The sequence below is a fragment of the Falco punctatus genome (genome assembly GCF_963210335.1).
Source record: "Falco punctatus genome assembly, chromosome: 7".
NCBI lineage: Eukaryota > Metazoa > Chordata > Aves > Falconiformes > Falconidae > Falco > Falco punctatus.
The window spans coordinates 7,553,844-7,569,789 of NC_137587.1; the positions used below are offsets into that span (position 1 = coordinate 7,553,844).

Below are 15,946 nucleotides of genomic sequence, written 5' to 3' on the forward strand. Positions count from 1 at the left end.
ACTGTTCACTGTATCACAGCGCACTGGCTTACCCAGCAAGACACAAACTCAGGGCTGCCTGTTTCTCCAGCAGGTGTTACAACTACACTACCATTTGGCACTTAACACTGCATCTTTCATTTAGGAATCGCAGAATGCTTTTTAAAGAGCATCATTATCCTTTTCTTTTCTTCATGTAAGGAAATAATTCACTTAAGTCCTAAAAAGTCTAAGTAAAAAAATGGGAATGGGAAAAAGATTCTTCAGTTGCTCCACAGTCTGAGTCTACTAGATCATTCCTCAATATGCCTTACTGCCAAAGAGAATTAACAAGGTGCATACTCTGAAGATCTCACAGCACTTTAAAATACTATAAGCTTAATCCAGTTTTATAAACCATTATTCATGAAACTGAGGCACAGGGGTAGCAATGGTCTTACAACCATTTAGTGTCAGAATAAATGCTAGTTAACAATTAAAAGCTCAGGAACAGATACTAACTGCTCTAATTCCTGTTCGATACAGAAAAGATGAGACCATGCAACTCCCACCCTACAGCCTTTTGTTACTTTCAGGGTTTTTCATTGATTTCTGTTAGGAGTTCCTAGGTAAGTAGGCCACTTTACCAAGTGATTTACACCTTTTGTTAAGGCAAGATCAACAGGCAACAGCCAAAACGGGACAAAAAAAAAAAAATCACAAAAAGGGCCACAGTAAGTAATGAGGCATGTGTATTGACAAAAAATAAATATTGATGCCATGGGCTGGCTCCCAGATGGTTGGCACCTGAGAACATTTGCCCCTTAAGCACACGCTGCACACTCCTGACCTACAGTGTGCAACTCTGACCTAAAAGCTGAGGCTCCAGAGGCTGTGTTGTGCTAGCAGGCATAGCTGCTGTGTGCATTGTACAGCCCCAAACATGCAATGAGTATTCAGTCAGTAACAAATAAATGTAATAGATTTGATCGGGCTTGAAAGTGTTTACTTTTTAAAACCATCCCAATATAACTTCAATCTCTCTGGTTTGGTTTTTTCCTTTCCTTCCATGCTTTGATGTAGAAAGTGAAGGAATAAGGGCTTCCAATACCACTGTCATCAAGGTAACAGATGTGATAGACTCAGGCTTACCACTGACTAGGTTATTGATTAAAATTTGTCAGAAGATGCTTTGGAAAGGCTGCAAGAGGCTTCAAAACAGGAGAGGAAAAAAAAAAAAAAAGAAAAAGTAAAATGTATTTCACTCCCAGAAGTGTATTTCAAAAGACTGAAGGTCAATTATCCCAGCAATTTACAGTCAGTCTCAACAATTTGGCTTGATTAGAGAGTATAATACAATACCGGAGTTCTCCTCGCTCAATCTCCCCACTCTGCCTTCTTTAGCACCAGGTTTGAATGTCAGAAAAGGCACAAAACACAGGGCATCTATATTGCTGAATAAGGCAGCAAACAAGCGCTTGACGGTGGATCTTGGCAAGTGCAAACTTAGAGAATGTATGCTAACCAGCAAGCATTGCGGGAGAGTTTAAAAGCCTGAAAGACTGGATTGGTGACAAATCAGCAGACAGGTGACGGACACTTTAATCATGCAGGAGGTCATTTGATTGGTGGGGATTATGAGTTCTTGGAGGAAGATGCACAGTGATTTGGCCATTGGAAATTGGATTTGTAGGGGAAAATTATTATGTTTTGCAAAACCTGTTCATCCCTCACCATATCTCCCTTTTCCCCTCTGCACTACCTTGCCAGAGCCGTGGCATTTGCCTTCCCCAGGCCCTGCCACTGTAGCCAGAGAGCAGAGCCTTGCAGCCTTGCTGCGCTTCCACTCCTGCCATGCTGTGCCACACAGCCAGCCTGATAGCATCTTAGCCACTGGATCTTTTCCAGTTCTTCCAACTGATGGTTTTAGATACCCAGAAGGCAGGTAGTAACACCGGGTATCACATCCCGGACAGGTAAAGCAAGGCTGCCAAGCTGCTTTCGCCAGCAGCCAGATACACTGAAAGGTTCTGACCTGGTACGTTATTTGTATCCAAGGTCACCTTCCCGCTGCCCAAGCAAGGCATTCTCATACAGCCATGTCAGCCTTAAAAAGGCCAAAGCATGTCTACGGTGCAAGGGCTTTGTCTACTGATCCCTGCAGCATGCACACACGTAATGCCTTCTCAACCAACAGGATTATAAACCCATTAGGCATGCCTCTACCTGCCCGCGTGCTACAGGGGGTGATGAGTATTTTCTGTTTGTTCCTTCCTTCCATAGGTTATCAGCTGCTCGCTTTCTCTCTCCTCAGAGCAAACAAGAACTACAAAATCTTTCTGACCCAGAGCACGCCAATGTTTTGTTTTGAATTGTTTTAAGCTTCCATTCCCTCAAAAGCACAAAGCTGTCTTCCTCCCACAGGGGAGCAGAAGGGGTTAAAAGCCCACCCACATTCTCCTTGATGGAGGCCATCCAGCCATGACCCTGGCTGAGTGGCAGACACATAGGAAGTGGATTATCAATAACTCTTTTTTTTCTACCTTCTTTCACCCTCTCTCTATACAACGTCAATGAGCTGGAAAATGAAAGGAATAATGCAGGTTTAAGAGGCCAATAATTAGGTCACAGCTGATCTCAGCTCAGATCAGCTGACAGCTGGTGCCTATCCTGCCCTAGCGAGCAGGGGGGCTTTCACGACTCACAGGTTTAGGCCAGCCTCCCCTTCTCTCCCCACCCTACCTCTTTGTTCCCAGGCTCCTGACAAGCAAAAATTGACAATCGTAATGCAAATCTACTAGGTTCCCATCCACAGGAGTTGATAGGGAGAAATTACTTTGCTTGCTTTTCTGCTAAATTACCTTAAATCCTCTTTCCTGCTGCCTCACCACCACTGTGTCGGACCAGCACCGCCACCGAGTTACTGCTCCAGTGCTGTCCCCTTCCTCCCCCAATTCCACCCTGCCCACTCCCAAACATAATCTCAATGTTTGCTTGTTTTAGCTCCCATAATCCTGTTGTCCTGCAAATCTCCTCACCATAATCCTGCTTTTGTCTGTCAATACCATTTGTTTGCTGTGGGGAGGAAGGGAGGTGAAATGTGGCCGGGAAGGGAGAAACCCTTTGCTGCTGGTTTTCAAGGCTGTACCCATTTTCAAGCACGCCCTGGGAGAGCCTGCACTGCTGTCCCCTCAACACCTGAGGGGGGGCACAGCCTCCCAGACGAAGGCTTTGCTGGGTCAAACCAGCGGCTGCTGGAGAATTAATAGCATGGTAGCAAGGACCTGGCGTTTGTCAGATGTGCCTGGAGGGTGGGCAGGAAAATAAAGGCAGAAGCTCCACTCGCCCTGGATGAAGGGCTTGCACTGCCATTTCTACCTGCGCAGAGCAGGGGTAGAAGCCGAGGGGAGTGGGGCATCGCTACAGGCAGCGAGAACAACCCTGTACCGCTCACCGTGATGGGCAGACAAACAAACGGGTAATTGATTGGTAGGAGCTGTAGCAATTTTGTGTGTTTGCATGAATAAAGAATCAGCTTAATCAGACTAATTCCTTCCAGTCAAAACACAACATGGGCTCCAGAACTCACAGCAGAACTCGGCTGCACCAGCCAAGTTTCACACCAGAACAAAGGGGCTACGAATTCCACCCAATTTGGATGCAAAACGGAGAGTCAGGCCAAGTGCCCAGAAAACACTTCGGAATTCAGACAACCACCCGCTGAAAAAGGACAACAACTGGTGAAACTAGGCGATGATCGCATGGTTTGGAGTTTGTTTGCAAACATTTCAAAGAGATATATAGTACCTGAGCAAGCTGCTCCTCAGGACTGCTGAAGTGGCTAGGAAAAAGAGGGGGCTGCATGCCATTCCAGGAGTGAAAGCAAACCAAAAGCAATGCTTTCGAAGAGATTAAGAAAAGTATCATTAACACCCCTTTCCTCATGTCAGCTCTCTACCTCAGGTCTCCTACCAGGAAAGGAAGTATTAAAACTTCGCATTCAGAATATCCCTCCCCCAGGGGAAGTCTGGCTCAAGCTCTTTGCGGAGAAAAAGGATTTGGGGATTTACACTGAGCTAAGCTTGAGACCAAAGCACTTGGGATGCTCAAAGCATATTCAGATCAAGTTGCAGACACTGTTTCATCCTGCACTACTCATTGCAAACCTTACTCTACAAAATGTTTTTGTCCATTTTTCCCAAAGTACATCAACTGAAAAATTGTGCTCTGGGAAGCATCACTCAAGTTAGCAGGTTTTGCTAACATTTATGTAAGATTCAGATTTCAGTCTGTACGGTTTATTTAGGATATTAAGGGTTAAGTCTATTAACTACAGAGTTCAGCTTATTGGAGATTTGAAGGTAGAACAAATACTCAGAACCCAGAAATCAAATAAACCATCAAAGGCCTGCAAGCATTATTAAAAAACTTCTGCACCCTTCGAGCAACATGGAGGGGATTCCCAGACTAAAGCTTGCTAATGCAGAAAGATTCTACAAAAGGCAATAAAGACTCTAGGAAAGACATTTTATGAAGATGTTTACAAACTTAAGTACAAGAGGTTATTCATGCTATGGGAATTTACAGTCAAAACCAATGGTGCATAACCAGGGTTTTCACAAAGGGGCTGGGACTTGAAAGAAGGAATCTTGTGCAGAACTTGAGACAGCAGCTGGGAAACTAAGCAATTCCCGTACAGCAGGAGCGGCCCCTTCCCACACTAGTTTCAAGTAGATCAAGAACTGGTTATCCACCAGTTTATTTGAGAACATGTTGTGTTTTAGCATCCTCTAAGTGGAAGACCCCTTTCTCTCCCTTGCCCCTGTTGCTGCCCTTCAGCTACAGATTAATATACTCAGTTGTATTCCTCTGGTAATCTTTCTTGCCCACCAAGGCTTCCAGAGATAACATAGCTTTTATCAGCAATTTTATTCCACTTTCATCCACCTGTCCTCACCTACCCAGGGCTGCATTCCTGGAATTTATGACCTCACTGCAGGGTATCACACTCCATCTAATTTCTGAGCAGTCATCATCTAAAGATATGCAGCTTAATGTCATACGTCTTGAATCAAATGGAGTACTCCCAAACAGGTCACAGTATTTCGCACTTACTTGCTTCAGAATCTGGTACAGATTCTCCCACCTCCTGTGGCAGGTCAGCCAGTATTATTATGCCCATTGCAGAGATGAGGAATGTTAGTCACAGAGCAGGGAAGTGTCTTGTCATCTAGCTGTGGCAGAGCTTTAAACCAGGTTAAATAACTGTGCTGGATGGCACATTAATTATACTGCAAGGGACTACCACTGAATCTCTTTTAAAAAGGAGCAGCTCTAAGTCTAGCATTTATCTAATAGTTAGATTCCTCATAATGGCTTACTGAGAGGCATCCTCTCCACAGAAGATCTGTAAACCTGCACAGCCACCCTCACAATTTACAACCTCGTTCCCACCACCTGGAATACCCAGACAAGAAATCTGGCCAGTTTTTAAGTTCGAGGAAGCTCAGCTTCTCTCCTCCACAGCACACCCACATCTCCCTTACATGTTCCCGTAGCAGAAGCCTGGGTGTTTCAGAGGTTCAGGTGTAATTTCTCCCCACAGTCAGAAGCAAAGTCAAAGCAAAGCCATGAGGCAGTGAGCGCTTTCAGGAACTTGCTGTTCCCTCCCCTCCACCCAAAATAACATTAGTAGAGGAAGGAAGGTGAAGTTTGAATGCAGAATCATCCTGCAGGCACTCGGTGAGGTGACACTGACTCTTTACCCCATTCAGCCCAGGCACACCCCACTGAACTCCAGAAGCTGCAACTAGTACGTTCTCCTCAATCTAACACAGACGCTGAGAAAAAGGGTAATTTGTACTTCTGTAACTCATTCTACTCCAGTGAATTCTGAGGCATCTTGAAATTGATATAAAGCTTCAATGTCACTGAATACAACCTTTTTCCACCTGCTGTGAGACACACTAGCTGCTCAGCTACAGTATGTAAGAATTCAGAGCGCAGCTGAGAAGGGTTCTGCCCAGACTGGAGAATAAGGGCAGAGAAGCACCGAGACAGGGTGGTGCTACAGATGCAGTTTTGCCCAGGAGAAAAAAGGAAATAATTGCTATTGAAGAAGTGGCAATGTTTAAGTCAAAGAGCTGAGTTTTACATGCAGGCTGAAAGCAAGGATCTGAAGACTTCCTGCCTCCGATACCTTATGGGATGTTGTATGTGGAAATCGGTTTTGCCTTGGTTTTTGACAGAAGCATTTTTCAAGACTCAGTAACAGCAAAGCCCTTGATTCTGGAATGTCAAAATTTACGATCAGAACAGGGTCTAACCTTAGATTACACAGAATCCAAGAGCTGCATCAGGATTTGTTCTAACAATTCACGTACCAAAGTTTACTGGTGTGACTGTTCTACAACTGCTGACACTTTGGACTAAAAGAGTCTCCACTGTACCAGCGTAGCTCATGACTTTTTAGTTCAGAAGATGTGATGCTGAAACCCGGTAAAATGCATCAGCAGAAGCTGCTTCAGGTTCACTGCTGCATTAGGCTGGATGTAATTTGCTCTGTAATCCACTTAACTGGGACATGCTTCCCCAAGGAAGCATGTTTACCTACCGGATTCCACAAGGAACTGATTTAAGCCAGCAACACTTAATGGCAATAACTACTGTTTAACAGACATTAATTCTGCTCAATGGGGACCAAAATGCTTCTGTTAAGGAAATTTTGCTAAGACCTGCCAATGCGTAATGTTAACTCAAGACCTCAGCAGGCCTATATTAGTTAAGAACCTTTCTAACTGGGACAAACAGTTGCTCCAGGTGCAACGTTCAAGCTCTCAGTTGTGCTAAGACTATACAACTTGAATTCAAGTAGACAAGGATTTCAGGTGGCCCACAGCCACCAAGCAGCTCTCCGAAATGAACTCTAGTAATCTTTATCCCATTAGACCCAACTGTGCCTCCCTGAAATCAGCGGCAGCTCAGACATTTGCTCCAACGGGAAAAAGCTAACCTTTTCTTGTCCTGCATTTAACTCCTGCTCCCTTTTGAGACCAAAGAGATGCTGAGATGGTTTTAGTATGTATATGTTATAATAACAACATCATCAACATTGCTGGGAATTTTTTCTTTCTGCACAGCTGTGAAGCTGAGCATTTACCTCAAATTCTCTATCATTCCGTTTATGTTGGGGCACCCAACTGGGAGACTGCCAGTGGGGACTGCAACGATGATCTGGACTGTGGCACCCTATCCTTATTTTATGAATCCCAAGGGGAGCAAAGAGAAACTACAAGTGTAAGTAGGAGACCCTCAGTGTACCTGAGAAAGTAGGTTTGGGTGTGGGGTGATATTAACAAGCCAGTACACAGCTAGCCCTGATCCAAATACAGTGTTCCACTGTTTGCTTTTCCACTATTTTTTCTGCACTAATTCACAACCACTGTAACATCAAGACAAGCTTCCATATGCTTCATTTACTGACAGTAATTAATTTCAGCCTCTCCCCGCATATACATACACACATTCATTTTATCTGACAAGCAAGTCAAGAAAAAAGTCTGTTCTCACCGAAAGAATACAGGGCAGCTGTCAGAGGCTGCCTTTCTCCTTAGCGAAGGAAACCTGAGCGGTGCATCTGCTGGGCCACAGATGCCTTTCTCACCCTCCGCTCTCCACCTGGCACCCCCTGCCCCACACCTCAGGTCTCTTGCTTCTCCCAGGCTTCCCCCTTCACCAGAGAACTGTTTTTAATGAAAAGCTTTCTTCCAGATGAGAAAGGTATAACAGGCTGGAGGAATGTCTGGGCACCTATCCCCCTGTCCCAATAATGAATCCATGAATGACCACGAGGAGAGGAATAAATGCATTAAGAGGCTTAGCAAATCACTCAGAGAAGCACAGACTCTCCCTTCCTGCTCCCCCTTGCTCACTGACTGTTTAACCCACAGCAGCAGCACCAGGAAATAAATAAAAAAAAAAAAAAAAGGGAGGGAAGATAAAAGAAAATACCAGGTAATTGATCCCACTTTAAAAGACTTCTTTTTATTAGAAAGAAGGATATTTTTTCACTGAAATCTACTTTTTGCTCACTTGCTCTCATGCCTTCTGCCAGCTGCTGCTCTGCTAACATTCTATGTCTGCATTTCTTATGGTCTGTTCTCTAAGTCAGTATTCTTTTATGAAACTTAGTAACTGTATTTTTAATTCTCCAATATGTCTCTGTATCGAGGTGGAAGAGAGAAATAATTCAGAACACCAGTGATGGTGACAGGAGATCACACAGCTGAAATCTAGATCAGCAGTTGAAATCCAGACAATGATGCTACTACAGAGATGAAGTCACCATTACCTGATTAAAGCTAATCTTCCCAAAAGCGCCGAAGTGGAAATTGTGTATCAAACAAATCTGACAAAAAAAACCCACAAGACAAACAATGAGAGATTTTCCAAACTGTTAACCTAATTTTTCACTTTAACATCAAGCACTGCTGTTCCACGTAGAATCACACAAGTAGAAAAACACAGATCTGAAAAGTCCCAGGGAGACACCATGATTCCTTGATTGTCAGCAGATGAAACATGTAACTAAAAACCAATAAATACTCTACCTTGCAATTCTCACAGAGAGCAAAGAAACACAGACTGACATGTACCTTTCTGCTGCCATTCCCAGTAAGTGAGGAAAGAGACGCACATGTGAAGAAGGGTTTTAAGTCTGAAATACACTGTATTGACAGATAAAACAGAAACCAAATCTATTTCCCCCCTCCCATCAGGTACTAGTTCACACAGGTCCCTCTGTGTTGGGGGAAGAGGTGGTGCTGCTTGGATTGGTTTTAGACGCATTATTTTCCACTTTCTTGACCTTTATATACCAGTAAATCCATGCCTTTTTCACTTTTTGATGATATTTTACTGTGTCACTGACATCGTGTGAGAGTAAAGCTTATCGCCCCTCCATGAGCCATATTCTCACACTAAACAATGCAGCCAGTTGAGTAAACAGCTATGTCTAACCCAATCTAGCTAGCCTCTTTAAGACACCTGAAAAACAATTAATTCAGCTGAAGAATCGTTTCTTTCACTGAACAGATATGGAAACTCAGCAGAGTGCCTTCAACAAAATATTCCCACGTAACGCTTACCTTAGATGATTTGTTGTAGAGTTGTCCAACACTGGACAGCTGGGACTTAATTTTCACAGCATTCTCTAACACACAAAAAAGAAGGATTACAGCTGTGCACGAACCAAAGATCAAGCCCAAACTAAATATCCAATGTCACTGACTATTTCTGGTCTGAGATCTGACAGCAAGTCTGTGGAGAAACTAGGAACAGAGTGCCGACGTCCTCATTCATGACTTATCTACAGAAACCATCCATTTTCTTGAGACACCTACCATTTACTGCACTCTACCCAGCATTTTGAATTAACACAACAATGTCTACGGGATTTAAACCCGTAGAAATAACATTGTAGGTATGCACTTACTCTCCAATTTGTATTTGACCATTTTACACAGAAAGAGAATTCAGCCGTCAACAGTTTTAAGATATGATAATCCATCTTCTCACAAGTACAGCAGCAGGGAAGTAAGAATCAGAACACAAGTAGCTGATCATCCAAAAAAGGAGCATAAAGGTTAGTTGATTATCATATGCTACCCAATGGGCTTTGTATTTCTATGCGTGTGGCTCAGCTGGACATAGTTAAGTGACATTTTATGGCCCTTTCCGGGGGCCACCACAAGGAATAGCTGACCCATGTCCATTCATCTGCCCTTTTTCTGTTACTAGATGCACAAGATAAAAATTCTTTAAGCTGACCAGTCTTTTAGCTCCACAGTCCAGCCATAAGGAAAACGTACTTCTTGTCTGTAGAGCAAATGGCGATAATGCAAGGACTAAAAGCAAGAGCTGACTTAAGATGGAACTCCCTGACCCCTCCCAGAAAATACCCATAAAGGCTGAACCATGATGACACAAAATTGCCACGCTTTCCCCACTTAGTCAAATCTCAGCATCAGCCATTGACTCTCGTACCTGGATCTTCTCACTGCAATTAAGCGCTCTACAGAACCTACTGTACTGCAGCAGCAGGCCACGCTGCTATGAGATCTTGAGCGGCTGCTAGTGTGGTGTTACCCTAGGTATGCAGAATCAAACGGGCGGCTTTGGGAGAGAGGATAAACAGGGACAAAACCAGATTTTCCCTGATAGCCACTGCAAGAGCTCCTGAAAATTTCCTTGTTTCTCGCCTCCCAGAAAGGAGCCGACGCTCCCTTTCATTCCCATTTTCTTCACCTTCTCTCTGCCCTCCTACCCTGTCTCAATTTCAACGCCTCTGCCCATTCTTTATTTTCTCCATCTGTCCCTCTCCCTCCCACCCTCTCTCATAAAGCAATTGCCCTTGGTTTTCTCCTTTATTTACTTTCCGGCAGGCGAACGGCGGCAGCGGTGCCTGCTTTGCAGGCTGTGCCTCTGCTCCCTCACTTCATTTCCCTCCCAGCTCGGGCTCGGTTCCGCCTCAGCGCTGCTCTCCGGAGACTCCCACAGCACCGAGAGCCTCGGCTCTCGCCTCTCAAACCTCAGCAGGTTAAGGGAGAGCACGGGAGGGAGGCGAGTGGCCGCTGGAAGGGGAGAAACGCGTCATACCCACTGCAGTCAGCCATTTTGAAGGTCATAGCAGAGAAGCCCTCCCCTCTGCCTGCCAACTTGGAGCTGTCACTGGTGTCACAAAGCGCAAACCTCTGAGTGAAGGACTGATGTTCCCTGCAAGCCACTACTTCCTTAAAATAGGACCAAGAGAATGAGTAAGCTCAGCAAGGAGAAAAAAAAATAAGGTGAGAGGAACAGCCAGGCTCTCAGCCAACACCGCGCTGACAGCGAGAATGAGACATGGGAACAGCAAACCAACTACACGCTAAATTTCTCACTTAAGTGCTTCATGTCCCTAAACAAACAACGTGGTAAAGGAGAGAGAACCCTGACAGCTCAGGTCTTTCCCTCCCAGACAGTCTTCATCCCATTACAGAGACAAAACCTGAGCCCAGTGATCACAGAGATGCTCACGCCGCACAGCCGTACACCCCCGGCCATGTCCATGGCAGCAGTGCACGCTCAGACACTTTCCCAATATTTGGCATTACCAAGGCACACAGCTATAAGCCAGGCATCGCACAAACAGCATACAACGACAGGCCTTGCTCCAAAGAACGTGTAACCAAAACGTAAAGCAGGGCGCTGCAGAAATACATGCAGAGGACAGCGCATACCAGCATGATGCATTTTCTGTACAGTGGCTTGTTTTCCCTTCATTAATTCATCCTCGTTACGAACAGTAATCAACTGGAATAACAATAAAACTCACTGGCAATGTGATTATTTCCTCTGTTCGTAGATTTACTCTTAAAATCAGCCTCCCTTGCAAACAGCTTACACAGCTCCTCCGCGCAGGTACAATACCTACTGCCGTCAGGCACATCCCTACTCTCTCAGGCGATTTCTGATGCCGATAGGTTGTGCTCTGCCTTGACTTCACTGACAACTGCTGGTGTGCAATGCACTGGGATGCGCAGGGAACAGCACCAAATGCATCTTAAGCTGAAGTCCAAATACACAACATGGCCAAACACGGTCGGTGACTGCTCCTGGAAACAGTGCCTGAAGTGACTGTCACAGCTCCAAACCAACAGTAGAACCAGTGGCGCCATACATGAGCTCAGTCTCAGCTGCATCTTCACCCCACCCGTGCTGTCTCCAAAGCAATGTAACAACCTCTACATCCCTGTGAAACTATCATGTCTCATCACTTTGTCAACTGCTGAAGAATGTTCTGGAGCTCACACCTTGTCAGCTCCTCTATAAACCAAACCTCATTGGTTTCTCACACAAAGCAGAGCAAGTCCAGAATTACTAACTCCACAAACTACTGCCGATTTCTAGCAAATTTTTGGCATGAAGTAACTCAAATTGAGCTTGTTCTCCTGAAACATCATCTCTGCTTAGAGGTTCCCTAATCAGCTGCCCACCAAAAACGCATTCATTGCTCCTCAGCAGATCCCAGAAGCAAACCATACACTAGCTAAACTCATATCCAGCATCAGTTTTAACTAGCTGAGCAGCTTTCTGAGCAAAACCTCAAACGCAGCACTGGAGTCACTTTATCCTCAGGAAATTACCACAAGAGAGAGATGAGAATGTAAGGAAAGGAGAGAGAAAGAAATGAACAGGGACCAGCCAGAGCTTGCAAATTATCATGGACAAAGAACAGTCTCAAACAAGGAATAATTCAACCGTGTCGAACACCTTTTCTCCTAATCAGACAAGAACACCCTGGTCGGCTGGGGAGAAAGCACACAGCCAAAAGCAGCTCTGAAATAGCAGAAGGTTAAGACACCAAAGCAGTCAAAACAGCTGCAGGTATTTGGGCATTTTGGCCAAGTTCGTCACAAATTACAGGAAGAAAGGTGGCCTTCACAGAACTGCAGATACTCTCTCCATCACTTTGATGTGATGATGATTCCCTCCACAGTTATCACAAACTGAACTCCAAAACACAAGTCTTGAGTACTTAGCCTGTGTCCTCTCATACTGGTTGGGTAAAATCCCCAAACAAGCGAACTCAAGAGAATTTTTTATTATTGAGGTGAGCGGAGTTAAGATTTCAGTCCTAGCATCTTTAGAAGTTTCTTACTATCACCTCCCTAAACTCTGTGCAAGTTACTCCAGCTCTTTTTGTTATCTTTCTCTAACTGCTATAAACTATTTCTTTCTCCTTTCACTCTTGCATAGCCCTGACAAGCAGAGTTCTGTGGGCACCTCAGACTAGAACAGAAAGGGAACGCTCAGGGTGGTGTCGCACTGGCAGAAACACACGTACCGCTGAAGTCAAAATATCCGCAGGAGGTATAAATAAAGACTGACATATGTTGACAGAGATGCAAATAATTGGATTTGCAGAACGTGTACCTGGCCCATAGCAGATGATAAATGAATTTTCTTCAAGAATTCACCCACGTCTCCTAGAACTTAAAAACAAAAGGATGGGGAAAACATGTCATTTATCACACTTTTAGGCCTATTCCCTGTCAGGCTAGGCACCAGTCAGAGAGGAACAAAAAGATGGTCTTTTCTCCAGGCAGCTTAGTCACTTGGTAACATTTTCTGGGACATCTGCTCTGTTTCTGGTAACAGGCACAAAACGACTGATCCATCTCCCTGCGACCCATGGAGAGTGGTAACAGGAACCAGCCTGTCTTCTTACCAGTACAGAGAAAATGGAAATCCAAAGTGGCTGAGCAGCTCCAGCCCAAGGGCAGAAGGGAAAGGATGAACAGGGACGAGCCCCGCAAAGACAGCCTGCTGCTCTCCTGGCTGCCAGCCACACTGGAGCAGATGAGATGCTGAGAAGCACACACTGCCAGCAAGGGCCACCCTGTTGGGGCAACAACTCACTGAGTCTCCCCACCTGCACCGAACTGCGCCCCAGCAGTGGTCAGCCTGGCTTCCTCAGGCACGGCCAGGGGACACAGAGCCGCTGGGCCCTCCCAGCGCCTTGAGCCCTGGGGAGCTCTCAAGCTGGCTAGAGACTGTCCTACTCCATGTCCACAAACACAGGAGCCCTGCAGGACACAGACAGCCCTCCACACGCAGGAGTTTTGCACTTGCGCAATACAACCATTAAGGATGTGCCAATTAGATAATGGGATGTCAGAAGCAAGGGTTCAGAGATGAGCAATATGAAGGATGAACAGGCTGAAGGGACTGATTTATAGAAACATTAATCATGAGGTGTTTTTATTACTTCTTGCTTAAATTTATCTTGAAAATGGGATACATAAACCGATCGCAATATTTTTTCAGGGTACAACTCTGACTTTTGTGTCTGAAATTACAGACTCAAGTTTTCGTAATTGCCCGTGCAAAATTATTACAGCTCTGTATGTAAAAGACAGTTGAATAGCTTAGAAGTGACTTGTGCTGGCAATTACCATGACTGTTAGGATGAACTACTTGCCCACTCTATACATGAAAATCTGAATATTGACCTAAAATTACTCAATCATTTTATTCCAAGACAATATTCCCATCCAATTATTTAGTTTCAAGTATAGCCTTCATTAAATGTGCTGAAAGGAATAAAATGTTAGAATATGTAACTCTGTATTGTAAACTCAGCCTCCTTTCAATCTACCTGTCCATATGGTGCTGAGCTAATTGCAGTATTTTTTTCCATGGGGTTTCAGATTTGTGTCAGTTAAAAAAAAAAAAAAAACAAAAAAAAAAAAAACAAAACACGAAAAACCAGTTTCATTGGTCAGGAGGGCAAATGGTTATCCCTCATTCTCCAAATTTCAAAACAAAGTAGTTTTTCTTTAATAGAAAAGTTTCTGTAGACAATTGATTGGGGTGGAAGAGAGACCTTTTTTTCCTTTCAGATTTGTCATTGGTTTGAAGAATCTGCCAAAGATAATAGCGTTTGTGTCAAGCAATGATTTAAACTTACCAAGCCAAATCCTCATCTGTATGGGCTCGATGAAATTAACACCGATTTACACAGCGGAGTCTTTGGTCCACAGGTTTGATTATCAATAGCAGTTGATACTGTATTGCTGTATACTAAACTACAGATAAAAGAGCTGGTCTACTGTTAATCCAAGATCCTACAGAGATACAAAGCACCGACACTGCATGGTTGCTTAAAATCAAGCCATTCAACTGCACCTGGTGCATTTCCTCTTTCACACTCAACACCTCATGTGACACTACGTGGATCTATGAAACAAGGACGTGTTCGATTTGCTCCTCACACCTCAGTGAGCCAAGAAGTAAAACCACAGACGCAGCCAGAGTTGTGCTGGTGTAAATGTGACTCTTGAGGAGAGCAAGGGCTCGTGGTTCTCCCCTCTTTCTCTTTACAGCATGTTAAATTGATCCAGGAAGCAGTTTATCTGAAAAAAAATACCTACTGACAATTTGTTTTAAACGAACAGTTGCTGGCAGATCCCCCATCTCCAGCAGCATGCAAGTGTCTGGGAACACAAAAGGCAGGGAAAGTGAAATTGAAAATTGATCTCACTGTGGCCGTGTAGACTGGAAGAGTGATTTCCTAGCTGTGATTTTAAATAACTCTCTTCTCTCCCTCCTCCCCATATACTTTCATATTGCTTCCCCCATATTCTCCATCTTTTGTCGAACAGGAACAAAGACTTCCACCATCTCTCTCTCTTTCTTCAGTCTTCTCATCAATATTCTATTACCAAACAGGGCTTTAGTTCCTTTTTTTTTTTTTTATTTAAATCAATAAGCAGCAAAGCAATGAGAGGAAAAAATTAAAATCCCCAGCAGATAAAGAAAAGGGTCTTTAAAAAAAGCTAATCACTGCTGAACACTGACAGCTCACCGGAGTGTCACACACACGGCTCCTGCTCCAATCTCTTTGGTCCTACACTGCCATAAAGGTAAGTTACCTGAGCCTGCCTGCCAAAAACAAGCAAAGCAAGGAGAGAAAACAAAGATAAATAAAGCTTTCCAAATTGGTCTTCATGAATGATTGTCACCTGGACACCACAGTCCGGAAGAGCAGGACTTTGCAATGCCTGGCCTCTGGGTGAAGGTGGCAGGGGAAGCCCCGCAAGCCCCTGTGTCATTGGGACCTACCTCAGGTCCAGCCGGAGGCAGGGGCAGCCAAGCATTTTTATAGCTTTTCTGCTATGGAAGTGCTCCTGCTCCTCTCCCAGGTCTAACCCTTCCCTCCCTGGCATGCCCACGCATGGTGTGTGCAGGGCTCAGCTGTGCTGAAATATATATGGATAGATAGATAGATACACACACCCCAAAATTATATATATGGGATATGCTGTGCCTAATCTCTTCAAAAGTATTCTCACACGCATTGCTAAAAAGACCCTGAAATTATTTAGAACAGCAGCATGAGGGGGAAAAGCAAGATGCCTTGAGATTTCCAGCCCAACTTTGCACGTCC

General features: G+C 44.5%; 1 protein-coding gene across 27 annotated transcripts in view; it reads right to left on the reverse strand.

Moving 5' to 3' along the window:
* NRXN3 (neurexin 3) overlaps positions 1-15,946 on the reverse strand; it is a 1,019,675-nt gene that overhangs the window by 834,739 nt on the left and 168,990 nt on the right. The window contains exon 1 of one of the 27 annotated variants that reach the window (XM_080395247.1): positions 2,820-9,608. The exons of the other annotated variants lie outside the window; for them this stretch is intronic. The gene's annotated coding sequence lies outside the window, so the exon portion shown is untranslated. Of the gene's footprint in view, positions 1-2,819; positions 9,609-15,946 lie in introns of those variants that run through there. 27 annotated transcript variants of the gene reach the window in all.